Raw genomic sequence first — 26,282 nt, 5'->3', positions numbered from 1 at the left:
TTTTTTTTCTTCCAGTAACATTCTAGATCTTTGATCGATCATTACTTTTAAACAAGCAATCTGAGGATTATCGCCTTTGAGTTTCTTTACCTGTTCTATTATAATATTTATCAACTCATCATTTGCCTCGCGTTTTCGTTTGACGATATTTTCTTGCTTTTCAGTTTCTTTTCTTTGATCGACCTTTTCCTTTTTATTTTCTTCATTTTTCTTTTGCTCCTCCTTTTTTAAGTTTTGCTTTGCAGCATGTGCTTGTCTGGCAAACTTTGCTTTAATTAACAGCTCTTTGGGCACTTCAATGTCAGTTGTCATTGTTAAAGAACAACATTCCATTCAAAATATTTTTTCTATGATTGAATAACTCTTCTGACATACTTGCACGATTCTCACACATTGTCGCCGCCTTTAGCTACTTTCTTCTCCGGTTAGGGAGAGTCTTTCGCTTTCAGGTCAGACACTGTTTCTCGATTCTAGGAGCTACTTTTTTCCCCGGTTAAGGAGAGAAGTTTTCACTTCTAGGCCGAAAGTTCTTTCGGATTCAAAAAAGAGAAGAATCTGGAGTAACCTTTGAAACTTAATTTTATTCAACAAAATTGTACAAAGTGATCTTACAGCTACGTGTTGCATTAGCAACTTATAATTATGTAAAACTTTTACTTGGTTCGTCCAGGGTTTTACATATCCCTTTCAATACCGGACTTTTGACCTAATTTTGCCTATTCTATTAGCTAGGATTTCGATCGCCCTTGAAAGGGTAAATTTGTGTTATTTGGATCTTATATACTATGCCCTCTCAGATCTGGGATTTCTCGGGTTATCTTGTAAGTTTATTTCTTTTTGTAACTCAGATCTGATATGGCTCTACAAATAAGAATGAGACATTTGTAACGTTTAAACATTATAATTATATCCTTCGTTAAGGATAAACAGAGAGGGAAAGCTAAATGTAACCTAGATGCGCAAGCATGCCATGCGTGGGCGTGTTTATCCTACTTGAACGCAGAAACGTTCCTAAGTAAATACTGCAGTTAGATTATGTAAAACGAGCTCTCGCTCCTTTTGCCCTACTTTTCATTTCATATTCTTGGCCTTGGTATCAACGTCAGCTAGGGCTATGCAAACGGGATGCAACTATGTGGTTATCTTATGGTTTTGGTTTTAAATTAATTGCCTCGCGGTAACACACATAATAAGCTTCGAAGTGGAAAACCGTCGCTCAGCTTCCGCAGTCGAGTGGGAAATTGTAACTGAAATACGGAAAAGCTTGTTAAATTCGGGCAATATATTGCTTTTGAACAGGTTTTCATAAAAAGTGAGATCTTCTTGAACTTCCTAAAGCTTCAAGATCGTAAGATTAACTATCTCTTCAAAGATAGTTTCAGCATCAAGCTTAAAGTCGACAAGTTCGGCAAGTTTCATTACATTTCTTTCACTATCAGTAGAGAGAAGCCTAATTGGATTAAGCAAGCACACCAGTTTAAAAAAATCGCGTGGTACATTGTTTTCAAGTAAGTAGCAAACCAGTTTTGAAACATTAACTGCCTTGAAATCAGTTAATAGTTTGCTGTTAAAGTTCTCCTCCTGAATACTCTTCGCATAAGCTGTTTTGTCGACGCGGTACATCTTTGTCAACCATGCCATCATAAATATCTTCATCTTATCGTAAACGCCATATAAAATCATATCATTCGTCTCAAGAAATTTAATGAGACCTTCCGCGCTTTTATTAAGATCGTAACAAAAAGCAATTGTAGCTTGAAGTCGGCCAGCGAAAGAATTCTAACAATTACTTTTTCGAGAAACGTATGTCGTTTTTCGTCCATTCGTGCGAGCTTCGTTTTAAGTATCATCAACTCGCTAAAGTTTTTGAGTAGCACAGCTGCGGCATCTCCTAACTGCACCCATCGTGTTTCCACGATCTTAACGAATTTTTTGGGTTTGAATTTGCAACCAGAGACGAACTGATCCCATCGAGCCGGAACATTAAAGTAATAGTATACAACCTTCGCTAACTCAGCTACTTCCCACCCGTATTCTTTCAGAGCGTATTTCCTTCAAAAATAAACCGCGGAAATACGGCCCGATGACCTCGTTGACCATATCCGTCATTTTCTGTCGATAAAGCGAAAACCCTTTTAGGTCATTTGGAGCAATGGATTTGAGGATATTCGAATCCTTTTCGGCTGCGGAAAAGGAAGAATGTTTCATCACATTTTGAATAACCCATTTCACTTCCTTTTCAATAATATCTCCATCTGAGAAATGCAGGCGGGGTGAAGTTTGTTGAGTTTCTTAGGATGTAGAAGCTTTCGGATGAATTGTAAGTAACTCGTCATGGATACTTACATCATTCTGCGTTTTTACCAAGATCTGCAATACATGATAAAAACAAATTATTTGCGATTAGTAAAAGAACAATGCATTACCTTTGAGGACTCTGATGGTATCAAACGCAACTGATTAGAATCTTGCATTACCTTCGATAGCTTATGGTGTTGCGTGGATTTTGCGTGATCCTTCAAGGAGATGAATCCACGGTTTTCAAAACATATTTTTTCCTGTTACAAATGTTGCAATACCCTTCATTCGTCACATTGTCGTCAAAGCTCCAAATAAGGTTCCATTTCCATCGGTTTGCTGCAGCCAATTTTTATCAAATTTAGTTTTCCCTAAAATTATATGAAAATTAGCGTTATATAATGAACTATACGAATAAAGATGTAAAATGCATGCAAACACTAAGAAAACCGTAGTATCTTTTAAAGGCAAATCAAATTTAGTTAACAGTCATTTGTCATATGTAAATATAATTTTCAGATCGTCTTATGCTATTTTCAATTCTTCTGCAAGTACTTCGTAAGAGATCGGAAGAGTTCAAAAAAGTAAGGTTACGTAGTCAGTGCTGCTCTAAGGCATTGCTCAGCTCGCATAAAACAGCTTTTCTAAGTCACATTGTATTACTTACCCATTTTTTCCCGATTAAAAACAAATATTAAACTAATTCATCACTTTTTTTCCATTAAGACACACGGCATGACAATGAATAATGTGAAAACCGAATTTCTTATAACGAACCGCGAGAGAACCGAACAAGATACACAAAAACAAACTACAACAAGGGTGAGTGCAATGAGTGGATTACCGAGGAGAAACAATCGGTTAAGTTGTGTGAGTGAACCCCTGTATGATAAAAGCTATTATTGACGTCATTAATTACGTTTATATTGTTTTTTTTTGGTTCACTAAAAAACAATATTTCACTATCTGCTTCACCTCTTTCTGATTATCATTGAGCTGGGCTGTCAAATCAAAACAGGGGCTAACTCGGCTAACTCTCTCATAATACATGGTAAAAGGAAAATCAAGATTATTTTTCCTGAAAATAACCATAAAAAATTCACACCATTAAAATAAATTCAGCAATGCTTGTGATAGCACACAATTTAATGTTTCCGCGATTTTCGCGACTGAAAATTCAAATCCGCGAAAATCACGAAATCCGCGCCTGTTGTAACAGCCCTGTAGATTAGAATGAAGATTCGTCCTTGGCCTAACTCCCACTGTTTGGCAGTGGCATTATGCAAAAAATCTGCCTGCAATCATTTCTTATGAATGCAAGAAGCTTGAACCTGGGAGTTAGAAGGTGACAGCTCTACCGCAGCTACAATATCCCATTTCAAGAACGCAAGCATTCCGAAGCTATAATCGATGCAAATATACACCAGTGATAATGTACTGAAACTTTCAATCAAGCAGTAGTGCAATACTTGATTGACGTGGATTTAGTAAGTTTTGAAATGATCGTTTTTAATTAGATGGATATTTTCTGTCGAGCACAGAGAAACGAAAAGGAAAATAAACTTAGCTGAGTTAGAACAGTCAGCACCACATGCAACGGATGAGAATTTGAAGATTTTCACTTAATGCACTTCACTCTCAAATCAACACTTTTTAAAAATGAAACTGTAAATTTATAACATTTTTACTAGAACGAAAATGACGCAGCAAAACAAAAACACGTCATTTTCGCAGCGCGGCCTTCTTCGATCTCATTTAGTTTTCAAATCCTAGATCTACACTTTTGCGTGAGATTTCCAAGTTCCATATACGTCGTTTTACCCATACTGTTTTTAATAACGCATCCGTCATAATAGCTTTTGACTAATAACAGTGACATTGTTTATGCGCTACAGTAGTTGTATCCCAATTTCTTCAGTAATTGGTTTTCAGCAAAAATAGTAAATCTACTCGAACAAATCCATCACGCAAAACAATCCTCGCCATCATCTCGCCAAACATCTCAAATACCTGCCCGATGGCCTTTGTTTGTACACAGTTTGAATTAATTTTCTACGAAATGCCATTTCCACTCCCATCTCGCAGTGAAATCCACCGGATAGCCAATTCCAGATGATTTACTTACCGCATTGCTCGAGGGCCTCGAGCGAGTCCTGCAAACATCCGCTGATTTCCTTCATCTACCGTGCCGTTGTTGAAATGCATTTTCCAAGCCGACGTTTTCAGCTAAGTTCTACCGCAAAGGTAAGATTGTGGGTGTATGTGGTAAAGGCGCACTCTCATTAATCACACACGTGTCATAAATTCAACTGAATGCTCTGGTTGTTGCATCTGGCCGGGATTCTCGTTGTGGCTGGTACCAAGCTAAATCTCGTCCCTACCCACTTTGAATATAAACAGCTTATTTAATCCTGACGAAGAACGAAATACAAATACAACCGTTCTATAGCAAAACGATATAGTGGTTCTCAGAATTTCGTAAAAATTGAAAGTTTTGTTCCTTATCGCAAAATATGAGACCCATATTTTTTTGACGTAGGACTCTACGTCTGTGATTTCTATATGGGGTACACTTTGTGAAAACCGAAAATGGAACATGTAACAAAATTATGAAAGATTTTGAACGTTCATAACTCAGCTGCCCCTGGACCAATTTCAATCATGTTTTCACCAATATTTCGACGCATCTGTTAAATTTTAGACTTTATCATTTGTCAAAATGTCACTATTGAAAATTGCACGAAAGTACAACTGTTGCTATGATAGTTAAAATTATCACCGATTCCCTGTGAAAAGCGATTTCCCTAATACAGATTTCAAAATTGAATTCCATCCGGTCTCACCAAACGGTGTTTATTCAATCATCGCGTGGTGAGTGGTGGTGTTCTTCAGTACACAACGAAAGGCTCCCCGTAAGCAGCTGTCTATCAAGGCTGGCCTCAACCACTGAATCACCGTGTGTGGTGGTGTCCGGTCGTCGGCATCAGCAGCAGCAGCAGTGCTTGTTCTCCAGTACACAAAGAAAGGCTACCTGCAAGCAGTAAGCTGCAGCCAACATGAGACTCCATAGAAGGAGGAAGAAGCCGCACCACTATTGAGTATTGATCGGAATCAGTAGCTCTTTGTGAGTCACTGTGGACCATCTATGCCAAACGCGTCACCCTCATTCCAAACAACATACAGCTCACCAGCCTCATCTGTGTTTAACGCCCTAATAGCTCAGCATTACTCAACCATCACGACAAAACACCCTTTTTCAGGACCACCATAAATTAGTAAAAGAGTATGTTATGGACATTTGTCAAGGTCATCAATCGGATGTCGGTTCCCATATCATGATAGAGCTGGAATTAGGGCGTAACAGCTTTTGTAAACAATGGCTTCTTTCGATGATGTCTTGAAAGTCAAGGCTCGCCCACGCAAATTTTACTTTAAATTTGCTCAATTTATTTTAAAATTGAGACATGTTTGTTTACGTCTCATCTTTTCTGTCAAAGATGGATTCCGTTACGTATTGGATTAGGTATTTCTAAGTGTGTACGCGGTGCTTCCGTGGGGCCAGAGACGATGTTTAATAAGAGACGCGCGAATACTGAAGCTAAAAGTTCCAATCGAACCGTCAAACGCGGTTCCAATCGAGCAATGTAAATAAACACGAGCGCTTCGCGAGGAAAGCGTGAGTAGTATTGAGATTGCGGATGAAATTTAATTTTTGAGATTTAAATAATTATAATTAAATTTGAAATTGGATGCTTTTTGACTTTTGGAATACAACTTCTTCTTCTTATTCGCATTTCAAGCTTATTGTTTAGTGCATATTAGCTTATTGCGTGCTCTCAACTTAGTGTTCTAAATGCACTTCCACAGTTATGAATTGAGAGCTTTCGATGCCAATACCAATGCATGAATTTGTATATTGTATGGCGAGCACAATAATACTCTATGTCCAGGGAAGTCGAGAAAATTTCCAACCCGAAAGATTCCCTCGACCGGACCGGGAATCGAACCCGCCACCTCCGGCTTGGTAATACCGTGCCTTTACTGACTAGGCTATGAGGCCCCTCACAAATAAAAATACAAATAAAACACAATTAAAATCTTAAGAGATTTTTTTTTTATATTTACATTAATGTCAAAAAGTAAATTTGTTTAAAAAATTACAAAGCCGCTGATTGACTGTCAAGTTTTTAATCATTGGATTTGTATGGCTGATGAATACAAAGTTAGAACATGTTGAACCTATCATCTAGTTATACATAATGGGTGTTCAATTAAAAATGACAATTTTTTCAGTCATAAAGCTAGTAAAACTTTTTTTTTCGAATTCAGTATTTTTTATTAAAAGCATAATGTTAGTATTTAGTAATTTTATAATCTAAAATATTTTTTTATTATAGTCACTTTAACGCTCTTGGGTCATTCGTGACTTGCACTTTGGCGTAAGAGGTATGTAAGATGCTAACCACTACGCCGGGGTCTCCCCCAATCTAAGCCATGAATATCGGCTCCGCAAAAAGACGGGTAATGAGCCTGCAAAAATAAACGCATTATTAAAAAAAAAGTATGTTCAATGAAGCGAGGAAGAAATGGAGTCAATTGCAAAAGTGTTGTTGGCCAAAGAGATTATTAAAATTGATTTCGTTCAAGGTAATGGACTGAAGCTAAGTAGGTCCCTTAGTTCTATGAAACTCACTTGAAAATGATGGTAGCATGAAACGGATTTACCAATCTAAAGAAAACCATAATGGACTTCGATTACAATTTCACTTCCCACATGCGTTCTCTTGATTGTATAAATAGATTGTAGCAAAAGATCCAACAAATCGTATCCTGCAACACACAGAGGACCTATTGATTTATGTAAAATTGTCCGCACCCGTACGTACTCGGGTTTGAATAGTAACGAGCTAACCCGAGCAGAAAAAGTTTAGCGAAATTTACTTAATTTTCGATTTCTAGGCGCCATGATCTTGCCGTATTATTGCACTAACGAAAATCTTCAGAGCTGTGGTCATCACAAAACCTGATAATTTCATGAATTGAAAGGACTTACCTTTTTGTAACATGCTAGAAAAATAAATGAATATCACACTTTTCACTCTTACTACTAATTTATAAGATGTAACGCTATTAGCGCTTTATATCTATGGACCGAACATTAGGGACGTAGTTTTGAATTTTGTTTTCAATTATGGCATACCAACTATATTGGATAACTTTGTTTTGGTATTGGTAAAACCATTCGAGTTGACGACGACTGTGCAATTGTTCACTCCTATAGGAAACCCCCATAAGCAAATGTCGAATTTCGTGTTTCTTCGGATCGTTTCTTATCCTTTCACTCCACTGAAAAATCCCACGCAAAATGTTAATCTTTACGTGAAAGGAGGGATCGACACGGTACATACGCTATTTCTAAACAACCCAAATTTGAGAAGGATTTACTCATATTCGCCAAAAGTAGGGTACCCCAAATTGAGTAAACAAAGTTTGGGCTAACAAGATGACGAATGGAAAACATCGACCCAAATCCAAACGATGTTGTTCATTTGTCATCTTGTTAGTTTGCAGATTTGTTTGCTCAATTTTCGGTAGCCCTACTTTTGACGGATATGAGTAGATCCTACTAAAATTTGGGTTGTTTAGAAATAGCGTATATACCGTGTCGACCACTGTGCCGAAACACATCACGGCACTCGGTTAGGGCACACTTGACAAGTATGACATAAAATATAATATGCAACGGCATCACTGTTGCTTGCTATCGTTGTTTCAATAGTTGCTAAGGTTTTGCACTTTGCTGACAGTGGTCGATCTTCACTTCAGGATGAAATTGACACATCCATCGGACTAGACGATCGGATTCAGGATTAGAAGACTAACATATACTTTGCTCGAATCTCTCCTGCAGCCAGTACTTCGTCCAATTCCCTGCAGGAGTTGTCAAAGTTTGAGTGATAACTTAATACCAGCGCCAAGATCATCACCAGAAACAGCAATAACTAGGTCACTCTCAGGGTCATCCACTTTAGCAACGAATACTTGCTTGGCGTTTCCGGTATAGTTCACATGGGTCAATACCACAGGGTGGCCAGATACATAGCGTCATACAAATCAGACACCTTCCTCCCGGATGAGTGATCTACGGCACCACTAGTCACTCTCCTTGTTTAAATATTCAGGATTATTTCAATAAATATTTTGATACTCAATTGTACATTCTTAGAAAATTTATTAGATAGGCTTTCTGTAAAACAAATTAAGTACATTTTGACAACCTGAACCCAATCCTTAAGCCCTTCAAACTTTTCCCTTGGCATACAACAGATAAAGTTGTTCACCTGAAGTAAATCAAACATTTTTTTTTTTGCAAAATCCCCACTAATCTTAAAGTAGCCGCCCTCCGCTTGCAGCTTATTGAACAGTTTCACCGCCGCCTCACAGTTGCTATCGTTGTCATACTGGTTTATAATCAACGCCACGGACAAAGAACCGCGTCCAGCTTGCTGTAATCCACCAGAATCCCGAGCTATGTCATGATGTACTCGTTGTTGATGAGCGTTTCCGGATTTATGAGGATCCGCCGGAGTTGGGCTTCGGAACCGGCTTTCGCTACAATCAGTGTTTTGTTGGTGATGAACGGTCCGAATCTTGAAACAGATTTGGTTTACTTTGCCCAGTTTTCTTATTCGGAATTCACTCAAACTCGCAAAAGCCTAAATCACTCGTAGAATGAGTAAATTGTCATCAAATATGATTAAATGTCACTAATTTTTGAGTGACATTTAATCATATATGAGTGACATTCAATCATATTTGAGTAAACATTTACTCATTCTATGAGTGACTTACGTTTTTGCGAATTTGAGTGATCGGGATTCAAATATGAGTAATATTCATTTACCGTATAGGCCCTTCGAAAAACTATCAAACCGAACAATGCAAAAGGTCCTAAGTAACATTGATCGATTCTCCTCGTCCACTTTCACTTTTGTTAATAACTAAGCTACAAATCCGATTCTTGCCGAGTTTGCCGTATTACCAACAATCAATACGAAACTAACGATTTTAAATTGGTTCACTACTTGACTAGTCTATAGGTCCCAAGCAAACGATTAACGTACCCCATTCTAGTCAAAATTCTAGTACTACGCAATGTTTGTTTTGATTCGCTATGAAATTTTGACAGATAAAATAAGGGGTTATTGGTTTTTCGTATGTTTCGAGGGGTGAATCATTAGCTTGGGACCGAAGAGAGTACCAGAGCTGAGCCAAAAAGTTGAGTACGTTATTTCGGGACCTTCTAGTCTTAGAGTTACCTCTATGGTATTACCATAGAGGTAACTCTAAGACCACTGGGTCCCGAAGAAAATCATTATTATTTTTGGCTCACTCAGTACCAGAACAACGGTCCCAAGCAGTCCCAAGCTATTTCACTCACCCCTGCATGTTCTGCATGAATCCACACACCCCTGATGTTATCTGTCAAACTTTCATAGCGAATCAAAACAAACATAGTGTAGTAATAGAATTTCAACTAGAATAGAGTACGTAAATCGTTTGCTTGGGACCAATAGGCTACTAAAGTGGTGAGCCAATTTAAAATCGTTAGTTTCGTATTGATTGTTGGTATTACCGTATGCGTGATAATCTTTGCACCATTGAGAAATGTCAAAATTATTAAAAATTCTCAAGAATTTCGTTTTCGAGCTTTTTTATTTATTCAAAGAGGGGATGTTTCTCAGAGCCTTAAACTATGTTAATCATCGATCGAGTTTCCACTTGCTGCAATTACGGCCTTCACACGCTTTCGGAATGCACGGCAGGTTCTAATAATGTAGTCTGGATCCATTTCTCTCCAGGTACGGGTCAATGTTTGTCTGAGGCTTGCTGTACTCGGGTGGCGTTTAGATCAGGCTTTGGCCTTCATGACGCGCCATATTGAGTAATCTAGCGGATTAAGATCGGGGCTGGATGGCGGCCATATCTAGATAGAGCTGGAATTAGGGCCTAACAGCTTTTGTAAACAATTACTTCTCTTGATGATTTCTAGAAATTTAAGGCTCGGCTCGCCCACGCAAACCAACATCCTCATCGGGTAGGGAAAGACTTCCCTTATCCGATGGTTATGTTTCCTTGGACGTGCCATGAATTCCTAGAAATCGTCGATAGAAATCTTTGCTTACAAAAGCTGTTACGCCCTAATTCCTGCTCTATCTAGACATATCCTTCGCCCAGAACGGGAGATGTTCCTGCAACCACTTCTGAGTGTGGTTCGAAGTTTGGCCCGGAGCCCCATCTTGTTGAAATACAACATTTGGCTTCGGACCGTACTGTTCTTTGCCACGGAAGAACATACTTTCTTAAAATCCCGATGTAGACCTCCGTGTTGACCTTGTCGCCTTCTGGAATGAACACCGGGTCCATTTTTTTTCCATCGGAAGCCACCAATCCAAAAACCATAACGCTAGCAGGATGCTTGGTCAGATACACGTTCTTGTGCTCGTCGGCCACGTCTTTTACCGGAAGAGAACTAATATACCGGTTGGTTCTGGAATTTGATAGGGGATCGATGGTAAACATGCTCTCGTCGGTGAACAGGATTACCGGATTTTTTCGCTTAAGGAAGTCAAGATTTTCTTGCATCGTTCGACTCGTAGCTCCCGGATGCGGTTGGTAATCATGTGAGTTTTTTTTTTCGAGCCCTCGACTTCGCCCCGCAATCTTCCTTTACGATCTTCCGTGCCGTAAAGTCACTGATCCCGTGTTCCTTTGCCATTTTCCTTATTGAACGCACTGGATTCACCCTAATATTCCTTTTGATAGCAGCGATAACCCTCGGAACCCGAGCTGACCTCGGACAACCTGTGGCCACCTTCGCGCATAGTTGTCCTTTCTTTTCTCGGTCTAAAACCCTTTTGATGGTCCACCGGGACACTCCCACGGCGATTGAAATGTTTTTTTGCGACATTTGCGCGTGGGACAAACCACGAATACGCTGCCACTTCGCCATGGTGCAACTGTCGAACTAAGCAAATCATTTTCTTTTATACACAGCCTACTACGATATGAGCTAAAGGTTACGTGCATGCAAAGAAAACCAAGGCATTTTATGCACACATGAAACGGGAACCTTATTTGTACGATGGTGATAGCCTTGGGGATGCAAAGAGAAAATCTACTAATAGAATCTGTCAATGTTCCTATCTGTTCGATAGGACGAAATTGCATCCATTTATAGACCTAATATGAGTACAGTATAACCAACAATCAATACGAAACTAACGATTTTAAATTGGCTCACTACTTGACTAGCCTATTGGTCCCAAGCAAACGATTAACGTACCCCATTCTGACAAATTCTAGTACTACACTATGTTTGTTTTGATTTGCTACACGGTAACCGCAAAATACCCAATAATGACTACAAAGTAAGAATTTTCGAGGGAAACTGGGACTACCCATTAAATGAGTAAAATTTTACCCATTTATTAGTAATTACAACTACAAAAATAAGTAGTAAGTATTCATTTTTGAGTAACAAATACTCATAAATGGGTATTATTTTTACTCATTTAATGGGTAGTCCCAGTCTCCCTCGAAAATGCTTACTTTGTAGTCATTATTGGGTATTTTGCGGTTACTGTGTATGAAAGTTTGACAGATAAAATGAGGGGTTAGTGGAATTTCCTATGTTTCGAGGGGTGAATCGATTAGCTTGGGACCGAAGAGAGTACCAGAGCTGAGCCAAAAAGTAGAGCTCGTTTCTTCGGGACCTACTAGTCTTAGAGTTACCTCTATGGTATAACGACATTACATCCACGTACCTGGAATGTTGTCATGTTAAAATGGTGAGATTAAACAATTTTCAGTCGTGCCTAATCAATACCCAAATAATAAGAATATCTAAGCTTACATGTTCACAGTGAAAGATTGAAGGCAGCTCATAAGATACGGCATAAAATTTAATTGAAGCCTTCATATTAGACCGAGGTTAGGGACATATACTCTATTATGCTTTGGTATTTCACCTCTAAAGACAGGCTGATCAACACCAAATGTTGGTATCCGGAGCATAATAAGGTATTCATAAGTTCTTTTCTCCTGCTCGGGAATACTCACTCGGGTGCATAAAACATGACCCTCATTGAAAAGTCCATTTATCCACACCTACATTGCCGCCCTACTACCTGTAATGGAGTAACCAAGCGAAAGGGATTGTTTATAGTCTTCCTGGTAGGTACCTTTTACTCACCATAGATTGCCAGCAGGCACGACTTCCTGGATTAACCTGGCTCCATTCCTAGCAGAAAGAGAATTTATTGTCCCTGCCGAGAAGGTTAAAATCCTGAATTATCACCAGGTCCGGGCTGAAGCTACTCCTTGTTGAACCTGACAGCACCATCATCTTAAAGACATTGCCACACTTGCAAAGTTCCACGCTTACCGGACCAATTAACAGAAGTTCCTCAGGCGAAGAATAAGAAAGAAAAGCACCCCTACTTCAAATGACTTCCACTCCCCGGGAAAAGCTCTGGCACCGGTGATGAAACCATGATCCAAAAAAAACTCATCTTAGCTTACAGGAAATGGAAGCATAGCGAAGCGATTAAGTGCCGAATGAGCGACGAAGATGGTGATGAGTGATTTTTACGACTTTCGGTGCTTTCTTAGTTTATGGCCGGGCGGCTGTTTGATATGGTCTGAAGAGTGCGATGAAAGGCTTTTGTTCGGCGTTTCTATAGTAGAATATTACTTGTTGGCACTCTGCTTAGCTTGAAAAATGCTTTGTCGTTTAAAATTTCAAAACAAAATTAAAGCTGATGTTGAAAATCTGAACATTGTGGACTCACGGAGTCGCCGGGAGATTTAAGTAGTTCCAAGAAACCATTTATTTTCATTCCGTCTCGCACGCTGAGCCGGTCAAGTCGCATCGGTCTCGTTGTACGACACTAGTTTTTGAGTTTTTGAGTTTTTCCCCACGCGAGGGTTTTTTCTCGCCAAAGTTAGTTGGCATAGTGTTAAGACAACTAGTGCGCGAGTGAGGAAGCCGTTAATCATACGCCGAGCGCTTTGATTACGGTCCAGCTTTAACATCAACATCTGTAAAATCATCACCACTATCGGCCCATTGATAGCAACAACGAAAGCACGTTAAATTGCCTACCGAGGCGAAAGAGGCATACCAGCTGCAAGGCTATAGACCCAACAGCCGTTGGGGAATACAATAGCATCGCACCAGTCATCTGCCGCCTCAGTGCAATAGGTATACCGTGTCGCTTTGTTTTCACCAGTATCGCATCTTCCCGCATGGTCCAGTATTAGATTAGGCTGGGTCATAATTAGGGTGATCCAAAATCTTGTAAATAGTATATATCTATAATTTTTTTTTCTTGTTTTTTTTTCTCGTACTATTTTTAAGTAGAGTATAGTTAGGGTGATCCAAATTTTTTTTTTCAGTATATATATATATTTTTTTCTATTTTTTTTCTTGGTTTTTTTTTGTTTTTTTCATATTACTCTTTAGTAGAGTAAAACTATATCAATTTTTTTTTTGTTTATTTTTGCATTTTTTTTTTCTATTTTTGATATTATTTGAAATTAATGTAATTATTTGTAAAATATTTACCAAAAACACCATTGCGGCGATATTTAACCGCAATGGATGAAAATGATAAAGGCGGGGGATGGTCGCTTTCCATCTCAGACGACGAAACTCTTAATTCCACCTCACACGAAAGTCTCGAGGAAGTTGTGGAAATGGAAACCCTTGACGTTCCAGTTGACTCGCTCTCCAGCAAAAATACTGGAGCATATCCCAAGAAAAGATATCGCCCACAACCCTCTCCCCCACCATCTCCTCCTCGTCCACCTGCACCCCCCACACCATTGCCCCCGAAAACCTCTGCGCTCCCCCGCCTAAAGGCTTACCCAGAAGCCTCGAAAGGCCCATGGGTTGTTTTTTTCCGGCCCAAACAAAAACCTTTGAACATTCCGAGGATCTCTAAGGATCTAACAACACATTTTTCGGCCGTTACCGATATTTTCAAGGTAACACCAATAAAACTGCGCGTTACCGTTGATGACCGGAAGCAGGCTAACCAAATTGTTGCGTGCGAGCTTTTTTCATTGGAATACCGAGTCTACATACCCAGTAGTGAGGTAGAAATTGAAGGAGTGGTCACCGAAGCGAGTTTGACTAGTGATGATTTCTTGGGTCCCGATTCCTTCGGAATCTTTAAAAACCGTGCCCTGCCGAAGGTGAAGATATTGGACTGCCTTCAAATGCAGTCAGTATCCGTAGTAGGCTCCAAAAAAACGTATTCCTTGTCAAACTCGTTTCGTGTGACCTTTTCGGGTTCAGCGTTACCTCACTACGTCGCTATTGGCAAGGTTCGGCTGCCTGTACGTCTGTTTGTACCTCGGGTAATGAACTGCTCGAAATGTAAACAACTTGGTCATACATCGGACTACTGCTCGAACAAACCACGCTGCGATCAGTGTGGCGAGCAACATCAAGAGGGCTCTTGCGGTGCTCCTCCTAAATGCGTGTACTGCAAGGAAAGCCTACATACCCTGACTGACTGCCCGAGGTATAAACAGCAGGGAGAAAAACTTAAGCGGTCTCTGCAAGCTCGCTCCAAGAGAACTCTAGCAGAACTCTTGAAGAATACCGCTTCATCTTCTCAGACCACACCAAAAAGCAGTAACACGTTCTCCATTTTGCCAGTTGATGATCTAGACTCTGACTCAGAGGTCGGTGAGGATAGTCCGTTTGTCTTTAAAGGCAATACGAGAAAACGAGCAAAAAAACACACCACCGAAAAGCCTCGTAAGGCCACTCGTACGGACCACCCTTCCACCTTGGAAAAATCAAGAAGTAACGGAAATTCACCGAAACCCATTCCACCGGGTTATAAACCTTGTAATTATGACAAGAACTTTCCGTCACTTCCAGGATCATCTAAAACCCCAGATGTTCCAGTTTTTCGGCCAGAAAATCAGCTGAATAATCAGCAAGAACATGCTCCCATGTTCACGTTTTCTGGTATTGTGGATAGCTTCTTCAGTATATTCAATGTCTCTGACTCAACGAGGAGCATTATTAATTTAGTGCTGCCAATGGTGAAAACTCTTTTGAAGCAACTAGCTTCTAGGTGGTCCTTCCTTGCATCGATCATATCCTTTGATGGATAATTCTCCGAATGAGGTCGGGGATAAAGGGTGTCCACGATGAAATTGCCACACTATGAAATTGCTCTAACTTTTTAACCGTTGGGTAGAATTTAATGAAAATTTGGGTGGATTTAGTTCATAGTGCATTATTTACATCCTGCAAGTTTTAAAGTCCTGTGATCAAAACTCGCGGAAATGGAGTCGAAAGAACAGCTCGTGCGTGATAAAATCTTGTGCATTCATCACGAGAACAAGGATCTCTCGCATCGTTCCATCGCTAAAACGTTGGGAATCGCGAATTCCACGGTGTCGCGAGTGATTAAGGGGTTCGAGGAACGGTTGACCACCGATCGGAAGCCCAGAAGTGAAGGAAAAAGTATTCCGTACAACACCAAAAATCACAACCGCGTAGTTGGGGCCTTCAACCGAAATCCGAACGCCTCCGTTAGGGATGTGGCTAAGAAGCTGCACCTAAGCCGAAGTTTTGTCCAGAAGGCCAAAACTAAGGCTGGGCTTCGAACGTTCAAGGTACAAAAGGCCCCTAATCGCGACGAGAAGCAGAACAAGTCCGCAAAAACCCGTGCCAGGAAGTTGTACCTCAACATGCTGACGAAAGTTGAATGCTGCATCATGGACGACGAAACATATGTGAAGGCCGACTTCAAACAGATCCCCGGCAACCTGTTTTTCACGGCCAGGGATAAGTTCAGCGTTCCGGAGCATGTCCGCACTCAGAAGATGTCCAAATTTGCGAAGAAATTCCTGGTTTGGCAAGCCATCTGCACGTGCGGGAAGCGGAGTGCACCTTTCGTGACCCAGGACACGATGAACGGACAGGTGTACATAAAAGAGTGCCTCCAGAAGCGGCTGCTTCCTCTCCTGAAGGCCCACAACGTCCCAACAATCTTCTGGCCGGATTTGGCCTCATGCCACTACTCCAAGGACGTGCTGAAGTGGTATGCGGACAATAAGGTCAATTTCGTGCCGAAAATGTTCAACCCTCCCAACACTCCGGAGCTCCGCCCCATCGAGAAGTACTGGGCGATTATGAAGCAGCACCTTCTTAAACGCCCTAAGGTAGTGAAGACAGTCGAGGAACTGAAGAAAGTATGGGTTTACATGCAAAAAAACGGTTGATTCACAGGTTGTGCAGAATCTTATGGCCGGGGTTAAGGCCAAGGTGCGGGCATTTGCGTATGGACTGTAAATAAAATACGAGTAAAATGGTAAAATGAAGTTAAATAGTTATTTCTCAATCCCTGAAAATTTGATGGCAATCGGATGAAAACTCGAATTTTGCGAATCAATTTTGTGTGTGGCAATTTCATCGTGGACACCCTTTATGATCTCTGTTCTTCAGTGGAACTGTAGAAGTCTTATGCCAAAACTTGACACATTTAAATTTTTAGTTAACAACTTACTTTCTGATGCATTTGCCGTTTGTGAAACATGGCTCTCTTCAGACAACGATCTTGCTTTCCACGATTTCAACATTATACGCCTTGACCGCGCAGATTCGTATGGAGGGGTGCTTCTGGGGATCAACAAGCATCATTCCTTCTATAGAATCGATCTGCCTTCAGTGACAGGCATTGAAGTAGTTGCATGTCAGGTTAATATTCGAGGTAAATGCCTCAGTATTGCCTCAGTATATCTTCCACCGAAAACCGCGATCTCTCGTCAAAGTTTCGCGGATATCTGCACGGCTATGCCGGAGCCACGGTTGATCTTGGGAGATTTTAACTCTCACGGTACAGGCTGGGGGGAACTGTACGACGACAACCGCTCAACCTTGATATACGACATGTGCGACTTCTTCAAAATGACAATTCTGAACACCGGGGAAGCAACACGAGTAGCCAAACCTCCAGCAAAAATAAGCAGATTAGACCTCTCACTTTGTTCGAGTTCACTATCGTTGGATTGTTCGTGGAAAGTAATTCAAGACCCCTACGGTAGTGACCATTTGCCAATCAAAATTTCTATTACCAATGGTTCATCTTCTACTCGCTCGGTCGACATCGCGTACGATCTTACGAAAAACATTGACTGGCGAAAATTCGCGTCCGCGGTTCTTGATGCCAGTCAATCGGTTGACGTACTTCCTCCACTGGACGAGTACTCCTTTCTCGCGCGTGTCATCATCGATTGTGCGCTGCGAGCACAGACGAAACGTGTTCCGGGTGTTTCCGTCCGCAAGCGACCTCCCACCCCGTGGTGGGATAAGGATTGCACCGACGCGAACAGCGAGAAGTCCGCCGCGTTTAAACGCTTCCGCAAACACGGTAAGGTCGGGGATTTCGAGCGGTACACCGACCTCGAGAAAACCTTTAAGGGCTTAATTAAAGCAAAAAAACGCGGATACTGGCGTCGGTTCGTCGATGGTTTGTCGCGAGAGACTTCCATGAGAACACTCTGGAATGTCGGCAGGAGAATGCGAAACGCGTCATCACCGATTAATGAAGACAAGGAGTACTCGGACAGATGGATTTTCAGCTTCGCGCGGAAAGTTTGCCCGGATTCGGTACCGGTTCAAACCAACGTTCGTGATCGTCCGTCGGGTAATAACGAAATAGATTCCCCGTTTTCGATGGTGGAATTCTCACTTGCTCTCCTCTCATGTAACAACTCAGCTCCAGGAATGGATAGAATCAAGTTCAACTTGCTCAAAAATCTCCCAGACGTCACGAAGAGACGCTTGTTGAACCTATTCAATCAATTTCTGGAGCACAACATTGTTCCGGATGATTGGAGGGAAGTAAGAGTTATCGCCATTCGAAAACTCGGTAAACCCGCGTCGGATTATAACTCGTACCGTCCCATCGCGATGCTGTCCTGTATACGGAAATTGTTGGAGAAAATGATTCTTTTTCGTCTAGACAAATGGGTCGAGTCGAATGGTTTACTTTCAGATACGCAATTTGGATTTCGGAGAGGCAAAGGAACGAGCGACTGTCTTGCGTTGCTTTCAACTGAAATTCAACTGGCCTATGCGCAAAAACAGCAAATGGGTTCAGTTTTCTTGGACATTAAGGGGGCTTTTGATTCTGTTTGTATCGATGTCCTTTCGGATAAACTCCACGATAGTGGGCTTTCACCAATTATGAACAACTATTTGAGCAACTTGTTGTCTGAGAAATATATGAGCTTTTCTCATGGAAACTCGACAACTTCACGAATTAGTTACATGGGTCTCCCCCAGGGCTCATGTTTAAGCCCCCTTCTTTATAATTTTTATGTAAAAGACATTGATGGTTGTCTTGATGAAAATTGCTCGCTTAGGCAGCTTGCAGACGACGGGGTTGTGTCCGTTATAGGGCCAAGTGCACCGGACCTGCAAGGACCATTGCAAGATACCTTAGACAATTTGTCTACTTGGGCTATGAAGCTGGGTATCGAATTCTCTCCGGAGAAAACTGAGTTGATTGTTTTTTCTAGGAAGCATCATCCTGCACAGTTACAGCTTCAACTAAAGGGTAGAACAATCACTCAAAGTATATCTTTCAAGTATTTAGGTGTCTGGTTCGATTCCAAAAGCACGTGGGGAAAACATATTGCGTATGTGAAACAAAAATGCCAACAAAGAATCAATTTTCTTCGTACAATTACCGGAACTTGGTGGGGAGCACACCCGGAAGATCTGATCAGGTTGTATCGAACAACCATCTTGTCGGTTCTAGAGTACGGTAGCTTCTGCTTTCAATCCGCGGCGAAAACACATATCTTGAAGCTGCAACGAGTTCAATACCGTTGACTCCGAATCGCGCTTGGCTGTATGCACTCGACGCATACGATGAGCCTCGAAGTACTCGCGGGTGTTCTCCCACTGACAGATCGTTTCGCGGAGCTGTCCTTTCGGTTTCTTATCCGTTGTGAAGTAATGAACCCATTGGTAATAGAAAACTTTGAGAAGCTGCTCGACAGAAATCCTCAAACAAGATTCATGAGTCTCTATTACGATTACATGACGCTGGAGATTGGCCCTTCTTCATTCAATTCCTCTCGTGTTTGCCTCCAAGACTTTTATAGTTCCTCTGTAAATTTTGATCTGACCATGTTGCAAGAAATCCGTGGAATACCAGATCACCATCGGTCGATGGTTGTTCCCTTAATTTTTGCAAACAAGTACCACCATATTAGTAACAATAAGAGTTTTTTCACAGATGGGTCAACTATAAACGCTTCCACTGGATTTGGAGTATTCAACGAATTTCATAGCGCCTCATATCAACTGCAAAATCCCTGTTCCGTATACGTTGCGGAACTAGCAGCCATATTTTACGCAGTAGAGCAAATTGCCTCACTACCATCTGATCACTATTTTATTTTTACTGATAGCCTTAGCTCGTTGGAGGCTATTCGATCAATGAGGCTGATGAAGCACTCCTCGTATTTCCTGACCGAAATCCGAGCTAAATTGAGTACTTTATCTAACTGCTCCTATACTATCACCTTAGTTTGGGTCCCATCTCATTGCTCAATTCCGGGTAATGAGAAAGCGGACTCGCTAGCTAAGGTGGGCGCTATGGAAGGCGATATTTTTGACCGAAAAATCGCCTTTGCGGAATTTTTCTCAATTACCCGTCAGCACGTCCTCACCAACTGGCAACAAAAATGGAATGAGAGTGATCTGGGAAGATGGTTACATTCTATTCTCCCACAGGTGTCGAACAAGCCATGGTTCAAAGGATTGGACATGAGCCGTGACTTTATACGTGTCATGTCAAGGCTCATGTCCAATCACTACTCGTTAGACTCGCATTTCTTCCGAATCGGGCTCGCAGGCAGCAATTTGTGCGCTTGTGGTAGTGGCTATCACGATATCGACCACGTGCTTTGGTCATGCACCCTACATTGTGTTGCTAGATCCGAGTTATCCGCATCCCTCAGGGCCCGAGGAAAACAACCTATGCGGCCCGTTAGAGACATCTTGGCGAGCCGAGATCTCGATTATTTTAATTTAATTTATGTGTTTTTAAAACGGATCGATCTGAGGATTTAGTAGTTAGTGTCATCTTGTGTTCTCTCAAGTTGCTAGGTCTCCATCGGTGTACCCCCATGTTTGTCTTTTTCTCCAGTATGTCGCTTAGTTCTAGATCAAGAGCACATTGCTCTAAAAAACCTTGTGTTCTCAATCCCTACCCTGCCACCCGTTTGTTACAATTTGTTACCCCTAACCTCGAGAAAGCCGCGAGTAATCGGCCCCCGCTTTACTAACGTTAGTTTTAAGTAATTTTGTACCCAAACGATGAATATCGGCTCCGCAAAGCTACGGCAAATGAGCCTGGAAAAATAAACGCATTATAAAAAAAAAAAAAAGAAACCATTAAGGTTAAATCCAAGCTCACTAGCTGCAATAAGGTCACCCTCGGACTATCATCGCCTTGTTTTAAAAAGTAATTCAATCACACCATCAAAACAAGCAATATCCAAGAGCAATAAAACGGCCATAAAAAGTGTTTCCACTTTACAACTGACCAGACGGGGAATTTCTCCAAAATCAATTTCCCATCGAAATCAACTTCAGGAACAACAATCAGCGAACTTTGTCCCTTTCCGAATGCAATAGTTGTTGCCTTTAGTGGCAGTTTAAGTTGCTTCCATCGGTACATGGAATCGTTCTGCGAGGAAAGACAAAAGACGGCAAAAAATGGAAACTTACAAGTTGGACGATTTACTTTGATTTCTTTCTGAGCTTGGTGTGGGTGATTTATATTTCTCTCCTGTTCTGTCTCCATGACGCCCATCTCAGAACTTGGAATGGGAAAAGTGAGAGCCGAAGAACGGTTTATTGGGTCAAGTTGGACACATCAGCAGGAAAAGTTCCTACGGGACAATTGGCGCCGTTAGTCTGGTTGGATTACATTCTGGTCCTTCTCACCCGCATTCAGTTTGTTTGCCCTGGCTGGCGACGACGACAACGAGGTCCACGTCCGTCGGTGGTGATTATAACGTGGAATAGAGGAAATACTTAAAGACAAACAAAAGTTTTCTATCGCAACGTCGTCAGCTCTGTAGTGACGAGAGGTGATTAATTTTAAAGTGCAATGGAGCGTTCTTGAGCAGTTTCACGGCTCAAGGGCTCAAGAGCTACGACGAACGTGAATCCATTACGCATGAAAAATAACCGAAAATATGTCACGCTTCTGGGTACGGATTAGATTATTGTGGAAATACAACCTCTTCGAAGATAGACTGCCTGGATAAGGGTTGGGGAAAAAGTCCCATTAACTCTAATATTGCATGAGCTTGAACAAGTTCGTGGGAGGCGTGGCTACGGCGATGATCGAGATTATGTTCGTGTTTTGAAACATGAATATAAGAATATCCGCAAAGCACAGCGCTCGCAATCGTTCAGCTCCTCCTGAAAGGCGTCATACACTTAACCACCCCGAAAAAGGGAAATGACGTCCTCGGGGTTTCAGGACGTTTCGATGAATGTCTCAACTCTATCAAAACACTCAAAAAATAGGTGACAAAATATTCGGAAACTTCCATTTATATCCCAAACGCAAAAGAATGCTAAATTAATGCTCTTCGGAGATCGGATCTCATTCCTTGGGAAAATCGGAAAACTACAAAGACGAGCACACATGACTAATGGCTGTGGCTCCGTCGAAATTTATTCCCACACGGACCGCATAAATTTGAGCGATGATGGCGAGATAGTTTTTTATGATAATGAGCGAACGACCTGCTCGTGGGACGAAGGGAGCATATTTATCACCCTCCTTGTTTGGAGCTTTTGTGTGGTGGGAAAATGTATTGCTTCGTTTGCTCCCGTTGCTTGGTAGAATAAATCATTTCTCATTAGGTTTGTCTGATCCACGCTCTGGGCGGACATTTCGCGATTCAATGAAGTTAGATTGCTGCGGGATAAGCTTCGAATGATAGACACCGACAGTTGTCAACACGGTAATGTCATTTGTTCATTGTCATTGGTGCAACATGATTATGCCACCCGGAGGTAGAGCTTTGGATAATTTGAAATGTTGGAAGAACTACAATTTTACGAAACCAAATGTTATGCTCCTAAATAGACCAGTTCCTCGTCAAATGAACAATAGATCAGACTTGACCTTCTCCTTTTTTTGACTTTAAATGATCTTTATTTTTTGTGTTTGTGTGGTTTACATGTATGAATTTTAAAGTGACATACATAGATGCGTCTTTTCAACTTTAGTACATTTTAGATTTTAATTATTATTTACAGTTCCTAGTCCTATCAGGCCTGTTTTAAAGTATGACCACCTTGGTGGGATTGGTTTGATTTGAATTGGAAAAAGGAGACTACTTATAACTACTATTTACAACTACAACTAACCGGCAACTACTACATATATACACAAATTGCTTATCAAAGCATGTTCTGATGTATTTCATTTCTACACAAACCTAGTCTTAATCTAATCTAATTTTGGAACATTTGCCTCTTGGTGGAGATCTGAAATTCTTGTGTCAAAGAGACGATCAAGGATCATCTTAAGATGATATTGGACCTGTGGTCAGTGAAGGTCAGGCCAACGCTGGTCCTGTTAAATTTTAATCTGTAAAAATGCGGTACAGCATGAGGGAAAAAGTTTTGCTAGTAAGCCATTTTCTGGCAGTGTTGTGCGTTTCGTCCGGACCAATGCAAATCCAGGCAAGACTGCATTCTACCGGTGTAGCAACTAGTCCCAATCTAAACTACTCGGTCGTTCCACAGCCCGTCGATGAAAACGTTTGCAAGTACAATGAAGCCTGCACGGCCGCCATGGAATGCTCTTTTGGCTTTGAAGCAAAAGCCAACTTGAAGCCATGTTCGACTGCAACCCACGTGGATGGAGTTTGCTGTCCCACAAGCGAGCAAAATTAAAACCAGCAGTAGCAACAGTAGCCACCTTCACAAACGTTCCCTGGAGCATCCCAGTGAGTACTTGTACTTGAACGCCATTAACGAGGGCCAACAGGAGTACAACGAAAAGCTACGCCATGAGGACAAACATCGAGCCGCAATGACTGCCAAGGATCAACAGGAATCGTTGTTTCACCGTATGTTGCGACCTGCTGCCGTAAGAGATCATGCGCAATCCCAGGACCCCGACGAGCAATCCGAAGTTTATGGGCATATTTTTGCCAGTCAAAAATTCGCTGAGATGACGAATATGACCTTGGAGGAGCGGCAAGGTGATCGGTTTGTGAGGCTTCCCAGGGCAGTGCAGAAGCGTTGTCTGCCACCGGTACCATGCAATCCGAATGCACGCTACCGGACCATCAACGGCACATGCAACAATCCACGGTCAGACAGGACCAGCTGGGGACAAGCTGGCTATCCTTTCGACAGGGTTCTGCCGCCGGCGTACGAAGATGGAGTATGGGCGCCAAGAATCCACTCGGTAACCGGCAACCTGCTCGGGAGTGTTCGAACCATTTCTGTGGCGCTATTTCCGGACCTTTTCCGACCGGACCCCACCCTGAACATTCTATTCATGCAGCTTGGCCAATTCATATCCCACGATTTTACCCTCAGCCGAAGCATCACGCTCAAGAATGGTCAACCGATCGAATGCTGCACCCCGGATGGCTCCCGGGAATTGACCGGAGCACAACGACATTTTGCCTGTTTCCCATCTCCGTCAGCCCCGATGATCCGTTCTACTCCAAGTTTGGCGTTCGCTGTTTAAACGTGGTCCGGATCCGGCTAGCTCACGTCTCCAAATGCAAACTGGGCTACGCAAAACAATCCGATCTCGTTACTCACTTCATCGATGCTTCGGTGGTGTACGGATCGATTGATGATGTGGCATTTGCTCTTCGCTCGTTCCGACAAGGCAAGCTGCGGGACTCGTTCCCAACTGGAATCGAACTGCTTCCGTTCGCTAGAGATCCCCGGGATTGCCTCCCGTGGGCTCGAGTTTGCTACGATGCCGGCGATATTCGAACCAATCAGCTGCTCGCTTTGACCATGGTTCATACGCTGTTCATGAGGGAACACAATCGAGTGGCAGAGGAGCTGAGTCGACTCAATACCCACTGGGACGACGAAACGATTTACCAAGAGTCGAGGAGGATAGTGATTGCTGAGCTTCAGAACGTGGTGTACAATGAGTACCTCCCGATTCTCCTCGGTCATCGGAAGGTGCAACAGTTCGGACTGGAGGATCCTATTAAAGGGTTCACCAACTTCTACAATCCGAATCTTCGACCGATGACGCTTGCTGAGGTTGCAGTGGCGGCCCAACGTTACGGCCACTCCACCGTTGAAGGGTTCTTCCGACTCCTCCACAAAAAGGCACCTCCGGAGGACGTCTTCATCAAGGACATCTTCAACGATCCGACCAAGACGCTGGAACCGGACAGTTTCGACGAAATGATGTTCTCTTTCAACCAACAGCCCATGGAGTCGATGGATAACGCTGTCACCTTTGGCCTTACCCGGTTCCTGTTCAAGGAGCGTAAACCATTCGGTTCGGATTTGGCCGCGATAAATATGCAACGGAGTCGTGACTTTGCCTTGCGGCCGTACAACGATTATCGCGAATGGGCAGGACTTCCCCGGATAACCGATTTCCGACAACTGGGCAAGGTGGGAGCACGGCTAGCACAGGTTTACGAATCTCCCGACGACATCGATCTGTGGCCTGGCGGTGTGTTGGAACCTCCGGCGAATGGTGCCGTTGTGGGACCGACATTCAGTCATCTGCTAGCGAAGGCGTACTCGCGGTACAAGTTTGGAGACAGGTACTACTTCACCAACTCTCCGGAGGTAAATCCGGGTGCCTTTACGCTGCAGCAGTTGAAGCAAATCCGGCGAACTTCGCTGGCCAGTATAATCTGTGCAAATGTGGATAACCGGTTCGATTTCTACCAGGCTCCTCAGGCGTTCCTGCAACCCAGTAACGATAACGTGCCAGTTCCCTGTGATAACTATCGCCTTTTGCGACTGGGAGCTTGGCGCAACTGAGGCTATTTTAAGATGTGTTCTTGTGTAAATGTTTTGGAAGGAAACATTGTTTGAAGATTTGTTGTCATTGTTGTGTTTGTAATTTGTTTGTAGTTTTGTTTGTGCAAATTCTTGCAGTCAAATGTCTAAGGCTGAAAATAAAGAGTTCTCTGTTCTGAGCGACTTGAATTTTGTTCCTGTGAGTCTGTGCACATGATTCCCACACCAGAGCTGCAAAGAGGATCGCAGGTGCTATAATTTGTTTGTAGACAGCCAGTTTGTTCAGCCTTGAGAGGCGGGATCTACGGCAAATCAGCGGTACAGACACCTAACCAAGGCGGAACACTTGATAACGGTTTTCTCCGAATGCGAGCTGAATAGGAGCTTTTGGTCAAACAACATCCCGAGATAGGTTACTTCGGCGGACCACTCAACCCTTGTGCCATCCATGATTACAGTACAAGAGGGAGCCGGTTTTAGTTTGGGTGATTGCCGATGGAGGAACATGATTGTTTGTGTTTTTGAGGCATTGATTTTGATTTTCCACGTGGTGGCATAATCAGCAAAGGCGTCAAGACATCGTTGGAGCTTGTTTGTTATTTCGCGAGGCATCCTACCCTTGACGGTTATTGCGGTATCATCTGCGAACAGGAAGAACACGCAACCGTCTCCGAGGGGAGGAATGTCTGAAGTGTAGATGCTGTAAAGCAAAGGGCCCAACAGACTTCCTTGCGGAACTCCTGCTGGGATGGAGAACGTGTTTGAAAGGCAGCCATTCAACGATACCCTGAACGACCTTTGCTGAAGGTAGTTACGGGTGATTTTAACAAGACGCAAAGGAAGGTTGAAGTTACAAAGCTTGTATACTAGCCCATTGTGCCAAACA

General features: G+C 42.3%; 1 pseudogene; it reads left to right on the top strand.

Annotated features, from left to right (window-relative positions):
* The first annotated feature begins 22,970 nt into the window (after positions 1–22,970).
* On the top strand, positions 22,971–25,554 carry LOC135700621 (chorion peroxidase-like; annotated as a pseudogene).
* Positions 25,555–26,282: the final 728 nt, after the last annotated feature.

Source organism: Ochlerotatus camptorhynchus, unplaced genomic scaffold (genome assembly GCF_037179485.1).
Source record: "Ochlerotatus camptorhynchus isolate MF236.1 unplaced genomic scaffold, CSIRO-AGI_Acam_v1.1 ptg000140l, whole genome shotgun sequence".
Classification (NCBI taxonomy): domain Eukaryota; kingdom Metazoa; phylum Arthropoda; class Insecta; order Diptera; family Culicidae; genus Ochlerotatus; species Ochlerotatus camptorhynchus.
This window is presented reverse-complemented; position numbering and strand designations above follow the sequence as displayed.